Source organism: Biomphalaria glabrata, chromosome 7, assembly GCF_947242115.1.
Source record: "Biomphalaria glabrata chromosome 7, xgBioGlab47.1, whole genome shotgun sequence".
NCBI classification, from domain to species: Eukaryota; Metazoa; Mollusca; class Gastropoda; family Planorbidae; genus Biomphalaria; species Biomphalaria glabrata.
In genome coordinates this window covers 39,626,243-39,649,990 of record NC_074717.1, presented here as the reverse complement: position 1 = coordinate 39,649,990, position 23,748 = coordinate 39,626,243, and the positions used below count along the sequence as shown (strand labels likewise).

Here is a 23,748-nt window from a genome sequence, read left to right as displayed (position 1 = left end):
GTCTTATTTAAAAAGATCGTGGATTTCCCCTTTAATTCTTTACCAAATAAAACATTTTCTGATAACAAACGAAAAACGCTATTAACTTTATAAAAAAAAAGGGGGAGTGAAATACTACTGAAACAAATGAAGAATTCCGTCGGAACGTGGAAAATAATTACGGAGAGAAAGAGTTAAAAGTCAAAGAAAAATATTTTATATTAATTCCTCTTGTGGGCCTCAAGAGTCAATTGTAGAACATTAAAATCATATCAAAGAATTTTTTTTTTTATCTCTAATTGTTAGTATTGAGTTTCTCATTTCGTCTTGGGACACCAAACCAGCTGATCAAATCGTTGACCATTTTGTACAGGAATTGTAAAGATCGCAAAGCCAGCATCCACTTCAAACACACACCAGCTAAGAATCGATCCTAGACCCGTAGTCTAATATAGGAGCTATCGACACCGAAAACGTGCTGACATTCCATTAGCCTCTCTTCTCAATCAATATTCGCTCTCACGCGATGGCGGGGAGGCACGATTACATTAGAAATCGATTTTTGTTTCTTTCCCCCCTGATAAATGGAGAGCAGTATAAGCCAGGTGAAGTCGATACCGAGCCAGAGTCGAATCTGTTGTTTAAAATAATATGCAAAATGTTGCTTACTTAATTAAAGATGTAGATATTGTATTTATTTTGTTTGTGAAAGTCAATTTTAGTTATTAGAATAATTGGTCAGTTCTAAATATAGAGCTAACCAAACTATGAGTCAAGCTAAATATCCATGGTTGCAGGTTTAGTTTTCCTTACTATATTTCTATAAGAAAGTATGGTAGAGATCAATGGATCTCATTATTGCATATGTCCAATAAACATTTATTAATGTATTAAATCTAAACCATTATGAGATTTTTACCCCGATTCCCTTCCATAGTCCCCAGCACTTACTTCGGCGCAGTAGACGAGCTTCCACCCTCTTCTCATGCGGTGCTAAAAACAGTTGTTTTTTTGAACGTCTGATACACTTTATGATTCGATAAATAGATTCACAATCTAATCGACTACCCTAAATACTATCTAAGCAAAAATGGTCGACCTGTACAATTAAAATAAGGTTAAATTTCTTTTTAAAAAGTGGGCTAGATCTTCTCCGAGACACACACCCTCAACTCGCATTCCCCCCCCTTCTTTTTCAGGAACCTGTGTATTTCAGGTGTTGAAAAGGTGATCTAGTACCTTGGAGTAAAGTCTTTGGTCAGAAATAGTTCCTTGTACAGGCTGACCACGTAAAGCACGACAAGGGTTTTTCTACTGAATTATTCTACAAACTATGAATTGCATCTCCATTCCTCTCTCACCTGCCTTGGATAGAGAGGAATGGATAAAATAGGCTGACAAATCTTGTGTGGTGCCCCAATGGTGATAGGTGAAGGTGATGAGTTTTTTCCTTGTATAGAGACATCGGCATATCTAGTACTAAAATTCACGGGTCAAAAGCATATATGTGTGTGTGTGTGTGTGTGTATTTCGGGGAAGGGGCGTTATATAGCGTGTCGTTCCAATTCAAGTCAAAAGTCTATGTAAGAGAGCAATAAGATGCAAGGGTTTTTACTTTGTGATGCTCCTTGTATTGAAGAGTACAAACGTGGCCATTCTTATTTATATAGAGTGATTATGTATTGGCCAATTTTCTATTACAGAAAAAACACAAATTGAATTTTCATTTGTTTGGACCAATAAAATCACATTATATTATCTTAACGCACAGTGGCGTAGCTAGGAATTTTCAATCATTTGGAGGCCCGGGGGCTTGACCTCTTTGGGGGCCCCTGCATTTTTTGCTTAGTACTTAATATTTAAAGAAAAAAAAACACTCATTTGGGGCCCCCTCAGGTGGGGACACGGGGAGATTTTCAATTTTTCCCCCCTCCTTCCCCACCCTAGTTACGCCACTGTTCACTCAAGAAATCTAAGGGGATCTACCCTTACAACATTCAATAAAGATTTGGACGATTCCAATTTAAATATATCTACCATATTAGATAAAGATCAGCAATTGTAGTGACGCTAATCCGCCAAGGGAACTGACTCTCACACAACATTACATCACATATCAACATCCTTCTTTCACTACAAATATAGCAGAATACATCTGAGCACATCTAAAATAAACAACATAGCGACATTGTAAATCGGTCTTGTCGTTTATCTACTCGTATCTACTTGTAGTATCAACAGTTCCGGATGTTCCGACGGATTCGAAGACTACTACGTCCAATCCATAAAACAAAACACCTGCGGGACGGCAGGGGATGGTAGTGGACAGAGAAATCGGGACCATTATGATTAAGTGCATATTACAAGAAGAGACAGTAATCCCAACCAGGCTAGCTTGTTGCCCAATGTCAAGGACACTAAATGGAAAGCTTTGTTTCCAACTAAATATCTCGTGAGGAATTTGTTTTCTTATCTTCTCTTCTTATTAGAGCTAGTTCGATTTTTTTATAAAGATTATAACTACTCACTCACTCTGTCTATCTGTCTGTCTTTCTGTCTGTCTGGTAAAAAAAAAAGTGTGTACACGTTATTTCTCCCACAACCAATCTCGGATGAAGTTGAACATTTGCACAATTATTCATTGGCACAGACAAGACATGAATCAATATAAAAAAGGTAACCAATTAGACAATTAATCACTGGTAATTTAATTATTTTGTTTGATACCAACAAGGGAAACTAATCCTTCAGTATTCACAAATATGGCTAAATTTGGTGGGTTTAATCTCCGTAAATAATTGTTGACGTTATTTCTCCCTCACGTATTCTCCAATCAAGTGGATACTTTAAACAATTATTTAATATACCTAACAAAACATGAATCAATATACAAAAATACTCAATTAGTTAATAAATTATTGGTAACTAATTATTTTGTTTGATATCAAATAATGGAAATAATGTGTACATTTTGATAGATATATTTTTATGGTCGGATTTCTTCCACTTTGCATGCTTTTGTATTTTTTTTTTTAAAGGATTTTTTAAAAACATTCATACTTAGGGTACTTTCACTGAGCGAACCTCAAATACGCCCTCCTTATCGTTATAAGCTATAATCAAATTTAGGAATTTGATTATGAAGTACTTAAAATTCACAAAAATTATCATATACCTTTAAAAACTGCATAGCTTATCAACATTTCATATATTCTTTGCATCTTTTGGAGTTATACAATCGTCGTCTATATACAGCTATCAACCATAGATTAAAATCTCCAATTAATCCTCATTGAGGTGAAAGACAGTGTGCATAAAAAAGTGTCTCTGATGCACGTTTTGATTGTAAGACTTAGAAATACTTCAGATATCGTTTTCTTTCTTGTTATCAAAATGAGGACATTGTGCCAACAGGTATATTATTATTTCCACCTTTTCCCCTCCCCAGCCATTATACCAGGCACACGTGCGCAAGCAAAAAATAAAAAAAGGTGAGCAGAAGCGTGTGTGTTAAAACAGCATACAAAGAGGTAACTAGGGGGGAGGTCACAGAGAGAGTAAATTCGATTATGAGGAACAAGAAATAGAACGACTTGTGTGTGTGTGTGTGAGAGAGAGATCAAAGTGTTTGTCAGGGATCAAATGCTGAGGTGAAATATGTGTCTGGTAAAGCCTGTGAGACAAAGTGTGTGCGTGTGTGTGTGATAAAAGTGTGCAAGATAAATGTGTGTGATAAAATATTTGTGCGATAAAGTGTGTGTGTGTGTGTGTGATAATGGGTATGTGTTTGTTAAAGTGAATGTGTGATAAAATGTGTAAGCAATACAATGTATGCGTCATATGTGTTAATATGTGTGTTTATGTGATAAAATATGTGTGCAATAACGGATGTGTGATAACGTATGTGTATAATAAGTAGTGTGTGTAATAAAGTGTGTATGTGACAAAATATGTGTGGGATAAGGTGTGAGTGAGACAAAGAGTGCGTGTATGAGATAAATATGTGTAATAAATTGTGTGTGCGATAAAATGTGTATGTGATAAAGTGTGTGTGTGTGTTATATTTGATAAAATGTATATGTGATTAAGTGTGTGTGTGTGTGTGATATTTGATAAAATGTATATGTGATAAAGTGTGTGTGTGTGTGATATTTGATAAAATGTGTATGTGATAAAGTGTGTGTGTGTGTGTGTGATATTTGATAAAATGTATTTGTGCTAAAGTGTGTGTGTGTGTGTGATATTTGATAAAATGTATATGTGATAAAGTGTGCGTGTGTGTGTGTGATATTTGATAAAATGTGTCTGCGATAAAGTGTTTGTGTGTGTGTGATATTGGATAAATTGTGTCGGAGATAAAGTGTGTGTGAATGATATTTGATAAGATATGTATGTGATTAAATGTATTTTTAATAAAAATTTCTGTTTGATTAAATGCGTGTACGACAAGTGTTTTTATCTTTATAAAATGTTTTTGTGAAAAAATCTGTGTGGGATTAGTGTGCGTGAAAAGTGTGTGTCTGTGACTCAGAGAGAAACTTTATTTGCGCCTCCCCCCACTCTCTTTTCCATAAGCAACACAAAAAAATATAGGCTTATAAATAAAAGTATTGAGTAATAATATAACACAAATTAGAATGTATTACTTAACTAAAATATGTACAAACAATTTTTTTAGGCGCCCCCCCCCCTGAGGGTGGCGCACGGGATTCGTGCCCCCCCTTGCCTCCCCCCTTCACTACGCCTCTGGTCTGTGTGATAACGTGCTTGTGTTCAGGACTTTCTTTTAAAACTTGTATTTTAGTACTAGCTTTCCTCCACTTTGGTACAGTTTACTTGCTTCTCGTGCATGCATTTTGAAAGATGCCGAAGGCGGTGTCTGCAGCCACGACAGACCGCACCGTCAAAGTCACTTTCAGGTGAGGCAAAGTGGGTGTGTATGTGCGCGTCAGTGTGTTATCGAACGAAGGTGAGCTCCTTTGACCTACTTAACAGTGCTGATCCAAGCTCTGAGCTGTAATTAATTATATGCGTGTATCATAGGTGCGTACAAGCCAGCGACTATTATGTATGCACTGATCTTTTAGTGTACAGGCCAAGATACTATTAAATGTGTAGTGCTTCTTGTGTTGCAATTGACTACGAGTGGACAGTGAATTAGCTTTATTTCCACATTTTAGTAGCAATTATTCCCATCTATTTATAAGTCTAAATATAATTTAATTTATGATTTAAACCAGGTGGAGGTAGTCGCTCATATATAACATTTCTCTTCAGAACTAAGGGTTCCTAGAGTATATCGAAAGAGATTTATCGACTTTGTTTGTTGTTGTTTTTCAATATAGGCTATTTTTTTTCCTTTTTAAAGAAACAGTTAGTTGGTTGATAGTCATGCTTAGAAGCCACATATATAATTATTGTTAGTTGAACATAAATATGCTAATTATATGACGCCAAACAGCCTTCTGATATCAAAATTATAAAATGTGTGTCATCTGTTATTCATAAACGGGCAGACATTGTGGGCAAATCATACATGTAAAATTCGCAAAGTTCTGTTTGTTACATTGTTTATTTTACATTGTTCATTGTTGGGAAATCATATTTTCTGGTCCCCATGTTGTAAGAACACTAGAATGATATTGCGTATAATAATATAATTATCAGTGGAGATAGGGTTAAAAAGGAAAATGGCCAAAAGGTCCAAACTTGAGGATATGGTCACAGGCCAGGTGTGTTTGTGTGTGTGATTGAGAATGAACGTTACAAAATATAAAAAAAAATACTTTTTTAAATTTATAATAGATCCACAAAACAATAATAAATGTGTGCGATTGGAAATATAAATCACGTGTACAAACTTTTAATCAGACAGACAGACGGACAGAGTGAGTTGATATAAGCTTTGTAAAAAAGGTAACAGTTTAACTTTAACAACAAATGTAAAAGTTTTTTTTAAATACTTATATGTCTAGTGCTGACATACAGAGTGACAGACTTAGATCTTGGTATCAAACTCATATAGCATACATGGAAGATAGGGTTATGTAAACGTATGTACCTTGTCCCAGCAGAGTGTGTGTGTGTGTGTGTATGCGTGTGTATGTGTATATATATATATAATACACATACACACACACATATATATATATATATATATATATATATATATATATATATATATAAATATATATATATATATATATATATATATATATATATATGCAGAGAGAGAGACTAAGAGAGAGAGAGAGTAAGAGAGAGAGAGAGAGAGAGAAAGAGAGAGGGGGGAGGTTAATATTTATTGAAAGGTGTTCAATATTTGTGAAATTATTAGTTTAAAATATTTTTGAACATTTCATTGCCCGGTAACAAAAACTCGCCATTTTATTGCAGAAAAAAAAAACAACAGTCAATGAAATCTTGACCGCAGTCTTCAAATTCATTCAGGATGATTAGTTTTTTTAATGTTTGCCATCAGTCATAATGATAATGGATGCCGCCTTCAAAATGTGTCTGCTGTGGCTAAGCAGGGGGAGGGGAGATGTGGCGTGCACGCAGGGCGCATGCATTAGGAGCAATAGACAAGATCAAATGTTGAACTTACTTGTGGAATCCTGGAGAACAATCCATGTACACACCCTCGCAACGCGCGCACAGGCACAGCTAAGTCCGATGAAATGACACAGTAACACAGCTGAGAGGAGGAGGGGGGGGTGGTGGTGGTCCAGACCCCTAACGGGGATCGCGAATAAGTACTAAACATCCAAAATGACAAGAGAAGTGTTAACCGGGAACACTGCGGTCATTAGACAAAGCACATTATGTTTCAAAATAACACGAAACGCACGCATAACACACACATTTAAAAAAAAACATCAAACAGCGGTGTAATCTCCGGGAGAGAGGCACGCGCCACGGACATTCGGTGGCCAGACTAGAGCGAGGGAGACGGCGCTAGGGGGAAGCTGAGCACGACGGCGCGCGACGCTCACGCGCAGTCCCAATCAAGGTGGAACAGTATGCGTCGGTATGTTACCTGAGGACTCAACTATTAAGCAGGGGAGATAAGCCGGGCAGCCAGACGTGGCCATGACAGCCTGGAAATGAAGAAAACGTTCCGTTAAAATAGTGTTTCTTAATAGTAGAGATTTTAGTTTTATACCCGGGCAAATACAGAAAGTATCAACATAAATACTGAAGGCATTTTTATTTAAATCAAAACTCAATATGCAAAAATACATCGCCTGAATAGAAACAAGCATTGTTTTCTTCATATGTGTTATAGGAAACAAAGATATAAAAGCAAAGCACACATACTAAATTAATAAATACTCACAATTCGACAATACAATTCCTTCTGCAATCTAGAATCTACTATATATTTGTAATAGATTTAATTGCCTTGCCCAAGAGAAGTCATAGAGTGTACTAAGGACTAACTTTTGTGTTATGGCCCGGGGGTGGAGGCGGATGAGCAAAAGTGACACAGGACTAACATCTTAATATATGAGCAGTATAAGGCTCTTGGTCTATATTCATCGGACAAGGCTTTTAAGACCCAACGTGTGAGACATGACCCTTGCAGATCTCCAGGAGGTATTTGGATAGGATGTTCCCAAATAATCTTCATTAATAAGTGAGACGTCCACAACATGGATGGCTGCCTGGTCGTGCGGTTTGCGCGCTGGACTGTCGTTCGGATTTATCGATGGTCGAGGGTTCAAATCCTGCCCGCTCCCGTCGTCCTGCGGGAGGTTTGGACTAGGAAGTAAACTATCTTCAACTCTGAAGGAACATCCGAAACATGTAAAACAACAAACATAAGAGGACCCTCTCTTCGCCCCCTCTACCTGGCCAGTGGCGTAAGGAGGGCCCGGGTTCAAGGATATGATATGCCCCCCCCCCAACCCTAGATAAGTAAAAAAAATGTCATCATGAATGTACCAGTACAATATGAAAAAAAAAAAAAAAAACAATAAATAAAAATTTAATTAATATATTTATATATATATACAGTGCTTTTTGTGACGGTACGCACCGGTACGGCGTACCGGCACCTTTTTGAATGTGGGAAAAAAATATTACTTTTCTTGTATTTTAACGTTTATTATTAATTTATTAGTAGTTAAAGGTTAGGGCAATTCATCAGAGTACTGGCACCTATTTTTATTTTACAAAACATGCACTGTATATATATATATCGAAGGAAAATGACATCACAATATCTGTCGTATCTCTTGATACTGCAAGGTTTAATTCCCCTTTTTCAATATAAAACAAAATTAATTAATTATCATTAGTTGAATATCTTTTTTTTCCATGTATTTTCATAGGCTATAAATAATTATGCAAAATTTTAACTTGAGTGGAGAATGGGAAGAGGGAGAAAAAACGTAAAAATTTTAGTACCAGACAGACAGACAGGCAGACAGACAGATGGACAGACAGACAGACAGACGGACAGACAGACAGACGGACGGACGGGGTGAGTTGATATAAGCTTTGTAAAAAGAATGGATTTCCTAGGGTTGTATTGCCTTTCAGAAGTAATAGTTTCGATTTACTGTATTAAGTTATAACTACTTATAAGTAGTAGTGTTATGAGAGTCATTGTTTTTACCAGTTCCTTTCTGTGCTGTAAGCAAGACGGCATCACGACATGGGCTGGATATGGCCCTCGGACTGTAGCCTGAAGTCTCTGCCCTGTACGAACAGCCCCTAACCTCACAGAACATTTGTGATGTTACTCGTATACATGTATGTGTGTGTATGTAAATGTATCTGAATGTATGTGTGTGTGTGTAAACGTATGTCTATGGTGACCCGACAAAATAGCGCGAAATTTCCCGACAAAATAGCGCAAGACAAATATGATGTGTATAAAAGTACCGGATTTTAGTAAGTAAAGTCTGGCAGCATTTTTTTTTAATGCCTCTATCGTCTTCAATATTATTAGATCTCAAAGTTTGCTGTAGTTGCAGAGAAAGAGAGAGGAAGAGAGTTCTTTAAAATTGCATTTCCTTCTTCTTTCTCACCAATGTTTCAAATGCATTACTTGCTAACAAATATGTTTTTAAAATGTGGTGACCCCGCCTTTGTACGTTTGGGTGTTTGTATAGGTGTGTGTAATTAAAATACAAACAAAACAAACAAGAAACATTTGTTTTCTTTCGTCACACAGTCATTTATGTCTAATCCTTTGAAGTTTGTTTTTTTCCAAAATAAACTTTCTCCCCTTTCTCTCTCTCTCCCCCCCCCCCCAAAAAAAAATAATTTAAAAATTCTTTAGTGCTTTTTTTTTTTTTAGTTCAAATGTCTTTGTTCCTTTTTTTTAGCATTTTTTTTCTGTTGCGTCAAGTTCTGAGTCCTTGTTACTTAAATGTCAAGCTGTTAGAGCTTTAATGTGCACATGGGCAGCACTGTATATCAGATCTACATGGTCAGTGCCCCATCTATAAGATCCACATGGGCAGTGCACTGTATGAAACCAATAGGGAAGTGCACTGTATATGATATTTACATGGGACGTGCATTGTATGAGATCTACATAGAAAGTGCACTGTATATGATATTTACATTGTCGTGTACTGTTCAAGAGATCTACATGGGCAGCGCATATATATAAGATCTACATGGTCAGTGCCCTATCTATAAGATCTACATGGTCAGTGCCCTATCTATAAGATCTACATGGTCAGTGCCCTATCTATAAGATTCACATGGACAGTGCACTATCTTTAATATCTACATGGTCAGTGCCCTATCTATAAGATCCACATGGGCAGTGCACTATCTATAAGATCTACACGGTCAGTACCCTATCTATAAGATCTACATGGTCAGTGCCCTATCTATAAGATCTACATGGTCAGTGCCCTATCTATAAGATTCACATGGACAGTGCACTATCTATAAGATCTACATGGTCAGTGCCCTATCTATAAGATCTACATGGTCAGTGCCCTATCTATAAGATTCACATGGACAGTGCACTATCTATAAGATCTACATGGTCTGTGCCCTATCTATAAGATCCACATGGTCAGTGCCCTATCTATAAGAGCCACATGGTCAGTGCTCTATCTATAAGATCTACATTGGCAGTGCCCTATCTATAAGATCCACATGGTCAGTGCACTATCTATAAGATCCACATGGGCAGTGCACTATCTATAAGATCTACATGGTCAGTGCCCTATCTCTAAGATCCACATGGTAAGTGAACTATCTATAAGATCCACATGGGCAGTGCACTATCTATAAGATCTACATGGTCATCTATAAGATCCACATGGTCAGTGCCCTATCTCTAAGAACCACATGGTCAGTGCCCTATCTCTAAGATCCACATGGTTAGTGCACTATCTATAAGATCCACATGGTCAGTGCACTATCTATAAGATCCACATGGTCAGTGCCCTATCTCTAAGATCCACATGGTCAGTGCCCTATCTCTAAGATCCACATGGTCAGTGCCCTATCTATAAGATCCACATGGTCAGTGAACTAACTATAAGATCCACATAGGCAGTGTCCTATCTCTAATATCTACATGGGCAGTGCCCTATTATAAGATCCACATGGTCAGTGCCCTATCTTTAAGATCTACATGGTCAGTGCCCTATCTATAAGATCCACATGGTCAGTGCACTATCTATAAGATCCACATGGGCAGTGCACTATCTATAAGATCTACATAGTCAGTACCCTATCTATAAGATCTACATTGTCAGTGCCCTATCTATAAGATCTACATGGTCAGTGCCCTATCTATAAGATTCACATGGACAGTGCACTATCTATAAGATCTACATGGTCAGTGCCCTATCTATAAGATCTACATGGTCAGTGCCCTATCTATAAGATTCACATGGACAGTGCACTATCTATAAGATCTACATGGTCAGTGCCCTATCTATAAGATCCACATGGTCAGTGCCCTATCTATAAGAGCCACATGGTCAGTGCTCTATCTATAAGATCTACATTGGCAGTGCCCTATCTATAAGATCCACATGGTCAGTGCACTATCTATAAGATCCACATGGGCAGTGCACTATCTATAAGATCTACATGGTCAGTGCCCTATCTCTAAATTCCACATGGTAAGTGAACTATCTATAAGATCCACATGGGCAGTGCACTATCTATAAGATCTACATGGTCATCTATAAGATCCACATGGTCAGTGCCCTATCTCTAAGAACCACATGGTCAGTGCCCTATCTCTAAGATCCACATGGTTAGTGCACTATCTATAAGATCCACATGGTCAGTGCACTATCTATAAGATCCACATGGTCAGTGCCCTATCTCTAAGATCCACATGGTCAGTGCCCTATCTCTAAGATCCACATGGTAAGTGCCCTATCTATAAGATCCACATGGTCAGTGAACTAACTATAAGATCCACATAGGCAGTGTCCTATCTCTAATATCTACATGGGCAGTGCCCTATTATAAGATCCACATGGTCAGTGCCCTATCTATAAGATCTACATGGTCAGTGCCCTATCTATAAGATCTACATGGTCAGTGCCCTATCTATAAGATTCACATGGACAGTGCACTATCTTTAAGATCTACATGGTCAGTGCCCTATCTATAAGATCCACATGGTCAGTGCACTATCTATAAGATCCACATGGGCAGTGCACTATCTATAAGATCTACATGGTCAGTACCCTATCTATAAGATCTACATTGTCAGTGCCCTATCTATAAGATCTACATGGTCAGTGCCCTATCTATAAGATTCACATGGACAGTGCACTATCTATAAGATCTACATGGTCAGTGCCCTATCTATAAGATCTACATGGTCAGTGCCCTATCTATAAGATTCACATGGACAGTGCACTATCTATAAGATCTACATGGTCAGTGCCCTATCTATAAGATCCACATTATCAGTGCCCTATCTATAAGAGCCACATGGTCAGTGCTCTATCTATAAGATCCACATGGTCAGTGCCCTATCTATAAGATCCACATGGTCAGTGCACTATCTATAAGATCCACATGGTCAGTGCACTAACTATAAAATCCACATGGGCAGTGCCCTATCTATAAGATCTACATGGGCAGTGCCCTATCTATAAGATCCACATGGTCAGTGCACTATCTATAAGATCCACATGGGCAGTGCACTATCTATAAGATCTACATGGTCAATGCCCTATCTATAAGAACCACATGGTCAGTGCCCTATCTATAAGATCCACATGGTCAGTGCCCTATCTATAAGATCCACATGGTCAGTGCACTATCTATAAGATCCACATGGTCAGTGCACTAACTATAAAATCCACATGGGCAGTGCCCTATCTATAAGATCTACATGGGCAGTGCCCTATCTATAAGATCCACATGGTCAGTACACTATCTATAAGATCCACATGGGCAGTGCACTATCTATAAGATCTACATGGTCAGTGCCCTATCTATAAGAACCACATGGTCAGTGCCCTATCTATAAGATCCTTATGGTCAGTGCCCTATCTATAAGATCCACATGGTCAGTGCCCTATTTATAAGATCCACATGGTCAGTGCCCTATCTATAAGATCCACATGGTCAGTACACTGTATGAAACCAATAGGGAAGTGCACTGTATATGATATTTACATGGGACGTGCATTGTATGAGATCTACATAGAAAGTGCACTGTATGATATTTACATTGTCGTGTACTGTTCAAGAGATCTACATGGGCAGCGCATGTATATAAGATCTACATGGTCAGTGCCCTATCTCTAAGATCCACATGGTCAGTGCACTATCTATAAGATCTACATGGTCAGTGCCCTATCTATAAGATCTACATGGTCAGTGCCCTATCTATAAGATCCACATGGTCAGTGTACTATCTATAAGATCCACATGGTCAGTGCACTAACTTAAGATCCACATGGGCAGTGCCCTATCTATAAGATCCACATGGTCAGTGCCCTATCTATAAGATCCACATGGTCAGTGCACTATCTATAAGATCCACATGGTCAGTGCACTAACTTAAGATCCACATGGGCAGTGCCCTATCTATAAGATCCACATGGTCAGTGCCCTATCTATAAGATCCACATGGTCAGTGCACTATCTATAAGATCCACATGGGCAGTGCACTATCTATAAGATCTACATGGTCAGTGCACTATCTATAAGATCCACATGGGCAGTGCACTATCTATAAGATCAACATGGTCATCTATAAGATCCACATGGTCAGTGCCCTATCTCTAAGATCCACATGGTCAGTGAACTATCTATAAGATCCACATGGGCAGTGCACTATCTATAAGATCTACATGGTCATCTATAAGATCCACATGGTCAGTGCCCTATCTCTAAGAACCACATGGTCAGTGCCCTATCTCTAAGATCCACATGGTTAGTGCACTATCTATAAGATCCACATGGTCAGTGCACTATCTATAAGATCCACATGGTCAGTGCCCTATCTCTAAGATCCACATGGTCAGTGCCCTATCTCTAAGATCCACATGGTCAGTGCCCTATCTATAAGATCCACATGGTCAGTGAACTAACTATAAGATCCACATAGGCAGTGTCCTATCTCTAATATCTACATGGGCAGTGCCCTTTTATAAGATCCACATGGTCAGTGCACTATCTATAAGATCCACATGGGCAGTGCACTATCTATAAGATCTACATGGTCAGTGCACTATCTATAAGATCTACATGGTCAGTGCACTATCTATAAGATCTACATGGTCAGTGCCCTATCTATAAGATCCACATGGTCAGTGCACTATCTATAAGATCCACATGGTCAGTGCACTATCTATAAGATCCACATGGTCAGTGCACTATCTATAAGATCTACATGGTCAGTGCCCTATCTATAAGATCTACATGGTCAGTGCACTATCTATAAGATCCACATGGTAAGTGCACTATCTATAAGATCCACATGGTCAGTGCACTATCTATAAGATCTACATGGTCAGTGCACTATCTATAAGATCCACATGGGCAGTGCCCTATCTATAAGATCCACATGGTCAGTGCACTATCTATAAGATCTACATGGTCAGTGCACTATCTATAAGATCCACATGGGCAGTGCCCTATCTATAAGATCCACATGGGCAGTGCACTATCTATAAGATCTACATGGTCATCTATAAGATCCACATGGTCAGTGCACTGTGTTTACGACCTTATCACCTCTGGGAAAAAAGTAACGCATGAGCTCAATGATACCGGAGGCTTTATAAATTATTCTAATGCATTGTGGGAAGCAGTTTCAAGGTGTTGAATAGAGCAGCATCTGATGGGCGGGAAATAATTCGAATATCACTGGTACAGTGGATCTGCATGAGAAGCACGCTCTACCATAGACCCATAGGGAAAGTACACTGTATACTATGCTTTAAGATGTTAACAAATACACCTGTCGGATATTACATTAAGCCTATTAATACATTTAATATAATAGATCCACAGAGATATACGACCTCTTTCAGATTGCGAATTATTTTTCTATTTCTATTAGCTGACACTTTTTTTTTCACAGTCTAGGGTTGATGATAGAAAGTTGAAACTTGGATAGAAGACACTATTATTATGAGTAGAAAACTCAAGTCGATAATTGAATTATTTATTTCAAGCTAAAATTCCGCATATAGAAAAAGTATGGCTGGAGAGCTAATAATAATCCTATATTTGATAATCCTTATGTCGCGGGTTTGATTACCATGCTGGCCTTTTTTTTTTCAATGACAAAATATATGAATATTTAGTTGGCTATATTATTTGAACATAAAGTAGAAATTGATTTTTTTAATTGCTCGTTGATAAGTTGAAACATGAAAAAGACGAGTAAGAATGCAAACTTTCAATTAGGAAATAAATAATGTAAAGATATTCTCTGACTGACAACCGTTTCAGAGGATGGGAGACAGGGGAACTCGTGACTGTAGACATTAAAACTATTACAATAACATATATTCTTAAGAAGCCTAAATATAGAACAAAACTTATGACGCAACACAAGTTTCAAAAACCTAACAAATACTACACATGATAGTACTCAACTAATAGTAGTAATTCCCCTTTCAGACCTTGTGATCTATAGGGCAGATGATGTTAGGCTCATCTGTTTCTTTGGCCAATGGTTAACGAGTAGGGTGTCATGTGGTCAGCACAACGACCAATCGCTTTTACTTTCTTTAACTAAAATAAGGTACCAATTAGAGCTGGGTGGACTCAAAGGCGCCCTAAAAATCCCTAAATTTAAAATCCCAGTCTACACCGAGATTCGAACCCATGACCCCAAGCGCTTAACCACTCAGCCACCGATGCTGAAATAGAAGCTGCACTGAACTATATATATGTATATAGCTGAATCTACAACGAGTCTTAGTTTCAAGCAAATTCTTTTTGCAGCGGACGAAAGCTTGCATAATCAGCAGTTCTATGTTTAGATAAGTTGTTGGGGTTTTTCTTTTTGTTTTTTGCTGTAACCTTTGGGAAAGTGTTTATATTCATTTTTTTGTTCTTTCGGGTGAAGTGATTAGCGCCAAACACAACACCTCAAACGACAACCAGAGAATAGAAGGTCAAACCCTCTAATAGGGACCTATGCCTTGTCAAACTTAGCTCAGTGGTACGGTATTGGTACCCTTTATAATAGGTCTACATGAAGGGAAAAAAAATCACATTTTCGACAACATTCATAATAAGAAGAAATTAAATAGAACTATGTGCTGATAATAATCAAGCAGCGTGCCGAGTCCCCACGTAATTACCTAGAATCGGATCTCTTTTTACAATACCTCTAGTCAGCTCGTACCTTCGTGGAAACTAAAATCTAAAACCTTCAGGGCGAACTACAAAACTTGAGTTACAGGGATCTTGAAAACGGTTCTAACGATTTTCCAAAAAATTTAATAGACGAAAATCTTGTTCAGTTTTTTTTTTTTTATCAACATTCATTTGTTATTAAGAAAGATAATAGTTCTAAACGTTTTATAAATAGGTATTACCATTTACCATGGGCGTAGCCAGGATTCCATTACGGGGGGGGGCGGGGTAGGAACTCCACCCCCCCCACGGCTACGCCTATGGGTCTTCCCTTTTTCAAAAAGCACTTTCTAAGTTTTTTTTTTATTTATTCGGAATTGAAAAAATAGGTTCTGTTGCTAGAGATTTTTTAGTTCTGACTTGGTAATAAAGACTGGTCTGTTTGAGCAGTCTAGAAGTTTTAAGCTTTATATTGAATCTATTTCTTTTGGTTTGTCATTGAAATTAATGTTTCATCCGATATTGTATTTTGAAATGTATGCTAATGCTCAATGTATGATACATAGGTAATTAAAATAAAACTTTCATATTTTACAACGACGTGGTGTGACACAGTTCTGGGCCAAATAAAAAGTTCTATGTTTCTGAATATAGCTCACACATGCTGTTCATACTTGATCAAGTGTAGGGAATATGTTTCTGGACCACTTTCTTTCCTTTTTTTTTTTATAAGGTCAACTGGTTATTGCCATGGCCATAAGATAATCAAGTTTTAGCGACCACCATTCGCTGGAGTATTTAGTATCTGATACTTTTGCAAGTCATATCACTTTTATATTAGAAGTTAACTACGTTATTGAAAACTTTATTCTAGATTATTCAGAATTGTTTGTTTTTTCTCGCTCTTTTTTTTTTCTCTTTCTTTCTCTCTCTCTCTCTCTCTCGCTCTCTTTCTGTCTCTTTCTCTCTCTCTCTTTTCTCTCTCTTTCTATCTCTCTTTATCTCTTTCTCTCTCTCTCTTTTCTGTTTCTTTCTCTCTCTTTCTGTCTTTTTTCTCTCTCTCTCATTTCTCTCTTTCTCTCTCTCTCTCTTTCTCTCTCTCTCGTTGTCTCTCTCTCTCTCTTTCTCTTTCCCTCTTTCTCTCTCTATTTTTCTCTTTCTCTCTTTCACTCTCTTTTTTTCTCTCTCTCTTTTTTTTTCTCTCTCTCTTTCACTCTTTCTTTCTCTCTTTCTCTCTGTTCTTCTTGTCTTTCCATTCAGGATTTTTTTTCTCTCCTTCTCCTCTTGTTCTTCTTCTTCTTTTCTTTTCTCTCCATGTTTCTGCATCACATTCCCATCAGTAACACATTGAGTAGGTTGATACAAATGTGGATAGTGCTGATATTGATTCTCATGGCTTACAACATTCTTCCCTATAGAAATACTTGATCTTCTTTGCTCAAAGTTCTAATCGTTTAATTATACTGGCAATAGTCCATAAGAACAAGTGTACAAACGTGCGACAGCTTTTGGATGTTCCTTCAGATTTCAAGACAATTGCATCCTAGCCCAAACCTCCCGCAGGACGACGAGGGTCGGCAGCGTTCACGGTACGAACCCGGGTCCATAGAGACCACCGAGCGACAGTCCAGAGCGCATGCTACACACGACCAGGCAGTTTGATCTATTGCTTTCAATAAAGAAAATATTTCTTATTCATATATTGATATTGCTAATTATTTACTTATGGAGCCCTTCAATAAATTCCCTGTTAATCGAACTAAAAAAAAGTGGAAGTATAAACATTATATGAACAGCATATGAACATTATATACACAACATAAAAAAAATATAAACATATTATAAACAACATTATAACAGCATATAAACAACATATAAACAACAAAGTCCCGTCCTAAGTTAAAGGTTTAGTCTTGCTGACGCCACTTTAAGCTATCAACCCTCAAAGCTGTAACGTTGCTGTTTTCTGAGGTACGGTAAGTCAGTTGATTAATTCCTAAAGTTGTGTAGGTATGCACCCGCGTGCGTCTGTCTCTAGTCCGAAAGGTAAAGAAAAGGTGTGGGGGGGGGAGCTCAGAAGGTAAGGCGAGTTGACCTTTTGTCTGGAAGATAGCGAGAAAATACCTGCAAGCAGATACCCAGAGGAGCGCCTGTGATTTAGACAATTGACATTTGCTGCCGTTACTGTGTCATGAGTAATTGGATGTCATCTGTGGTCTAATGTCATGGCGATTGCTTGACCAGGTCTGCATTTAGTGACGTTCAAGTTCCAGCTGAGTTTCTGGGTATAAACGCCGTAAAAGGCTGAGTTTCTGTGTATAAACGCCTGAAACAGCTGAATTTCTGTGCATAAACGCCTTAAACAGTTAAACAACTGAGCTTCTGGGTATAAACGCCTTAAACATCTCTAGGGGATGGAGTTGTGGGGGGGCTATGTAAAATTTACAAAACGAACTTTTGTGAAAGTATCAGTAGTCAAACTTGGTATCCATGATGTACATTTATTGAACTAAAAAATAAAAATTTTATAGTTTAAACTAGAAGAAATATACGGCGTTACTCGTGTTTAATCTAAAAGGTTAAAAAAAATTTGTCAATACAGACGAAGCGAAAACTCTTTAGAGAATCGCGCGTGGTGTCTAGGATGGGTGGCTTGAATTCTAATATCTCCTAAATCCTCTGAACTAGAAAACAAAAGGGGGTTAGGGGAAATCTAACATCTCCTAAGTCCCCTGAAACAATCTAAAGAATTTTCATGCAGTTTTCGCGTGGCCTAAACTTTGTCAAACCTTGGTGTGTCTCTCCCCAGATCCGGTTTTAGGCAAAGGCAAAAGAGGCAGCCGCATATGGCCTCCGATTGATGGGAGCCTCGCATAGGGCTCAAAATTGTTTTTATGGTAAAAATAGTGAGACTTGTGCCCAATGTTTTTGTTGGAGAACAGTAGCCTGACTTGGTTTTAAATAAATTGCGTGTTGTTTTTTTTTGTTATTTGTTTTTATTCATTTGGGGGCCACCATATTCACTTTGCCTAGGGCTTCCAATTGTCTAAGGCCGACCCTTCTCTCCCATTCGCTTGTATATAGATTGAAGAGATGCATTGGTCACACCCTAAGAAAAGATACCAACAACAGAGCTAGACAGAACTTAAATTGGGGCTATGGATTGATCAACTTTAAGAAAATATGCTTACAACAGAGCTAGACAGGCTTTAGACTGATCCCCCCCCCCCCCCAGGACACAAGATGCAGAGGAAGACCAAAAAGAACATGTTGAGGCAGTGTACTAGATGAAGCTGAAAGGGCAGGAAAGAGCTCGGAAGCCATGAAACTACTAGTGGTGGTGATGAAGATGATGATGGTGGTGGTGATAATGATACTACATGGATAGCACGACATATTCATGTTATGATTTTGAAAGGGAACATTCCCCTTTCAGATCTAAGGCTAATACGACAGATGATAAAAAGGTCATCTGTTTCTATCGCTCACTGTTAACGAGGATATCACGTGACCAGCACAACGACGTGCCGCCCTTACTTTCTCCAACAAATATCATGAGCCTATTAGAGTTGGGTAGACTCAGGGGCGCACTAAAAATCCCATAATTCAAAATCCGTCTTCACCGAGATTGGATCTTAAGAGCTCTTGGTTAGAGGATAATACGTTTGACCACTCATCCCCCACGCCCACTGGTGTTACTATTTTAACCTATTACTGGGGATCGAACTGTGGAAGACAAATTGTCGATGTCATGTGTTTAGCTAATGCGCTGTTAGTTGTAAGTGATTGTACCAGCATGCTTGGCTCTGTCAGCTTCATTGACCACAAAAAGAAGAACAGAAAAAAAAAGTATGCTGCAATAAAGAATCTTTGCCACATTCAGTTCCACCCACATGTGGTCTATCACGCAACTCGGCCATTGAATGCTCTGCAAACCTGGTACTGTATTTGAATAATTGATGGAATGTCAGGAAAAGCTGACACCGCTAATAAATTGTAAGACAAGCGACTAATACGATCTAACAATGGCAACATAGCTTCAAGTTTTCATTGATAATGTAGGTAACTAGGCTTCAGAGGTGGCAAGAACAATCTTATTGTTTCTTTATTGTTAGTGAAACAGGAGGAAGATAGAGTTGAATTTAAAATATATGACAGCATGCATGCATTTATAAACATTTTCTATGCTTATAAATCAGAAAGCATTCTCTGTAAGACTCTTAAATATAAAACAGTCATCAATGCAATAGTGTCCCAGTCTCAGTTGACATTGCCTGATTTAATGTTCACCTCATGGTAAGGCGTTGAAAAGACTCGTGAATTCCTGATGTAGAAAACAGGAAATAGAATGACTAAAATTGACTTTGAGTTCAGTTCAGTTAGTAAAGTCAGTTCAGTCAGAAAGAGTCCTCTGAACGAAGTAGTTATGTATTATCCCAGTAGTAGCGAATTTGTCGAGTTGTAACTTTGAGTCAAATAGTATCTTCTGGTCCAGTACGGACTTAAGTATTTTGATAGTTTTTCTCTGGATTTAGAGAGTCAAGTAGTAACTGTGAAGTATTATCGTTACCCGCTGTGTTGCGGACGTTACTTGTGATTTAGTCTGTAACTAATCCTTTTGGATATTCAATACCGCTGTTATGCGGATGTAATTATGTTTCACATCGGAAGTCTTGATGTAACTGCCAATAAGGTGCAGTAGTGTTATTATCGTCATTAAATAAACATTATATTTGTCTGCCAAAGAGAACTTGAGTCAATCTGTAATGTCTGTGTCTGTCACGTGTCAAGTGTGACTCCAGGAAGCACGAACACAGCAGTCTACGCATTCGCGCCGCACTAATAGTAGCCGGCCTCATGTGTACTACGTCAACGCACAATAGAACCTTCTAGAAATAGTAATGCTTGTAAATACTCTTCGTTCCTCATAGGCTTACACGCAGACAATTTCAAGAGTGCCCTAATGCCATGCAACATGAATACTCTGAGGTGCTTTACTACAAGAAGTAAGACGACTTAGTGCAAGACGCGTTTTCAAGAGAGAATTTGGGTACTGAAAAACGACAAAGTTTCTTTCAAGGAACAGCTTCTTCTATTTGCCAATCAGCTGTTCCATGAGGATAAATTCACTAACTAGTGTGACTGCTCAGAAAATGTCTTCATGTACTTAGCAGCTTTTTCAGTAATGTTACTTAGACTTAGCTTTGTCAGAAATAGATTTACGGGTGAACACCTCAGTCCACTGAAAGTCCACTCTTTGGAATAACTACGTCCTGATTTGAAACAAATAATATCAGCTGTTAGTTCACCTTCATAGATCGCATTAGTTCAATTAAGTTTTTGGCCCGCTACTCAAAAAGTTTTCCCTTCACTGGTATAGGAGGTAAAAGGAACATCTGCGGATCAGTACGACGGTTTAAGAGATCTCTTGATCAATGAATGGGTGGTATTTTACAAATATATCGTTGATTGTCATGAATTAAAATGTCGACACCGTTGCTAGTTATTTTCCTTTCTCTTTTTTTTGTGTGCATTTTAAAGTAAAAGTAAGCTTTTTTTTTCATTCTTCTACAACACACAAATCTAGATTTAGAGCAAATATTAAGCAAGCCAAAGAAGCATCAAATTATGTTGCCCATGAAACAGTTAAAGATGGTGAATGAAATCCAATCCGTGCCATGTTTCGCATCGTTGTTACCCTTACTCAAGACTTATGAAATAGTTGATCCAATCATTTCCAATAATGTTTTGTGATCTCCGATGACGGAATACCCAAAGAAATAGCAACTAGAGGGTCATTTCTTTTTTTTATTTATTTGTTAGAACCAGAAGTCTGCAGAATTAGCTGAACAAATGTTCCAAGTAATGAAAAATCACCATTTATCTTTCAATAATGCGAGGCGAAGGCTTCCAACGTTAGAAGTCAGTACAAAGACCTTCTAGCATTCATTCAACACAACCAGACACTTGGACATTATGTTCACTATGCTAACCACAGCTTAAACTTGGACTTAAGTGATTGCGTCAGCTGTGGTCAAGAAGTTGCTGATGAAACAGATTCCTATGGCTTGGAACATAATAAGTACTGCGATGGCCACTTCTCAATTCAAATGGGAGAGCATAGTTTATAGAACATTAAAAACAAAAATTGCGCCATACAAGGTGGTCATCAAGGAATGAGATTCAGATATTTTGATTTACTAAATTTGTTAACACGAATTACTTTGTGCTTCACAAAGGGAAAAACTTCCGGAAGATGCGGCGCTGAGGGGAAATTATAATATAAAGGCACATTCCTCGTTCCTTATGTTAGGACAAATTTGTACAAATACTCCTTCTTCCCTAGTGCTATTAGAAAATGGAATGGGTTGCCTGAGCCAGCCAGGAAAATCAGTGACTTGGCAGAATTTAAGTCATTGGTTAACATGCATGACTAAATGCATGACGCGTAGGACGTAATCATCTTCTTTTTGAAGTAACGTTTGTATAATATAAGATAAGAATATTAAAACATTTAATACTATTGTTCTACTTATTCAAAGTTATTGTCGAGTTTAAAATTGTAAATGCAATAATCGTTGTTTCAAAAATGTTGAAACCGTTGTGAACCATCGGCCATAAAAACATGATCTTTGTCATCTTTTCCATCATCTGCCCCATAGATCGCAAGGTCAAGGTCTTAGCAACGAGCTATTGAAATGATAGACGGAAGTAAGAATACAATGCTAATCGTGGCTACTTAGGTTTTGTTTTTTTCTATTTAGTCCAAATATAGCCATGCGTCCCCAATAAAAGTTAAGCGTCAGTTGCAGATCTTGTTTTATCAACATGATAATTATAATGTCGAGAATTGTGCAGTGGCGTAGCAACCAGGGGGTTCATTAGCTAATTATTTTTAAGAAATAGAAAAGGTACACTATCTTGTATGAAGTTATTACTCACTACTGAATAGACTTTAATGGCACTATTTTAATGGCGCTTCTTTTCAACATGCATACGGCGCAACACACGTTAAAGTGTCCTTTTGTAACAACGTACAGGTAACTGAATGTATTTTATCAATCCGTTTTTGTTTTTTTTTGGAGGGGGGGGGGAAGGGGGGCATCATATTCTTGAACTCAGGCCTAGGGGTATCTTGTTACGCCACTGTGAGTGTTTTCTATAATATTGTCATTTAAAAAATGCTTCGTTTTGATATTTAAAATTGAACTAATGTGTAGAATATAGTTTAGTGTTGCAAAAATCGAAACATCTTGAAACTAATATATTGCTTGTCATTTCTGATTTGAAATACACATTGGTTAAAAGCCTTGGCCTTCTATAATGTTTTTATTACCTCCATGTAAATGATAAACAATTAATATTTTTTTTTCTTACATAACGGAGAGTTTGTTGGAATAAAATAAAAGAGAATCATGTAAAATGAGAAATTGATTCAGTTCTCCCCCCTTAACCATATACGTTTTCTTGTTTAAATTACATATTTATTTATTTATTTGGCTTTCAAACGCCAGCCTGGCACAGACTAACCACAGAATATATGCGAAGTTTTTGTAATCGATGGATGAAGAATACTCGGTGAGCTAATGACGTCGGGGGAGACGAATATGTGTTCGGGTGATGTCGAGTGTGTTCGGGTAATGTCGGGTGTGCTTGGGTTGTGTCGTGTGTGTTCGGGTTGCGGATAAAAGAAATCAAAAGAATAATCATGTTTTGGTATTGTTGTGATATGGCCAATTAGGTCACGTGAGTGGCTCAAAGGAGGAGCTGGGGCGGGGTGGTAGAGGGATGTCGTCTGTTTAGCTAGAGATATTTATTCGCTTTCCACGATTTGATAAAAGAAAATACTCTATAAATGTGCAGGGGCATAGCTAGGGGGGGGAGGGGAGAACTTGAAAAGCCCCCCTCCCCCGGATCCTCACTTGAGGGGGCCCCCATTTGAGTGATTTTTTTACATTGAAAAATGAAATATTACACAAAATGCATGGGCCTCTA

The 23,748-nt window shown here is 37.9% G+C and overlaps 1 protein-coding gene across 3 annotated transcripts in view; it reads right to left on the bottom strand.

Moving 5' to 3' along the window:
* The window catches only part of LOC106067293 (junctophilin-1-like), a 114,437-nt gene that overhangs the window by 85,552 nt on the left and 5,137 nt on the right, over nucleotides 1–23,748 (bottom strand). The window contains exon 1 of one of the 3 annotated variants that reach the window (XM_056036798.1): nucleotides 6,587–6,922. The exons of the other annotated variants lie outside the window; for them this stretch is intronic. The gene's annotated coding sequence lies outside the window, so the exon portion shown is untranslated. Of the gene's footprint in view, nucleotides 1–6,586; nucleotides 6,923–23,748 lie in introns of those variants that run through there. 3 annotated transcript variants of the gene reach the window in all.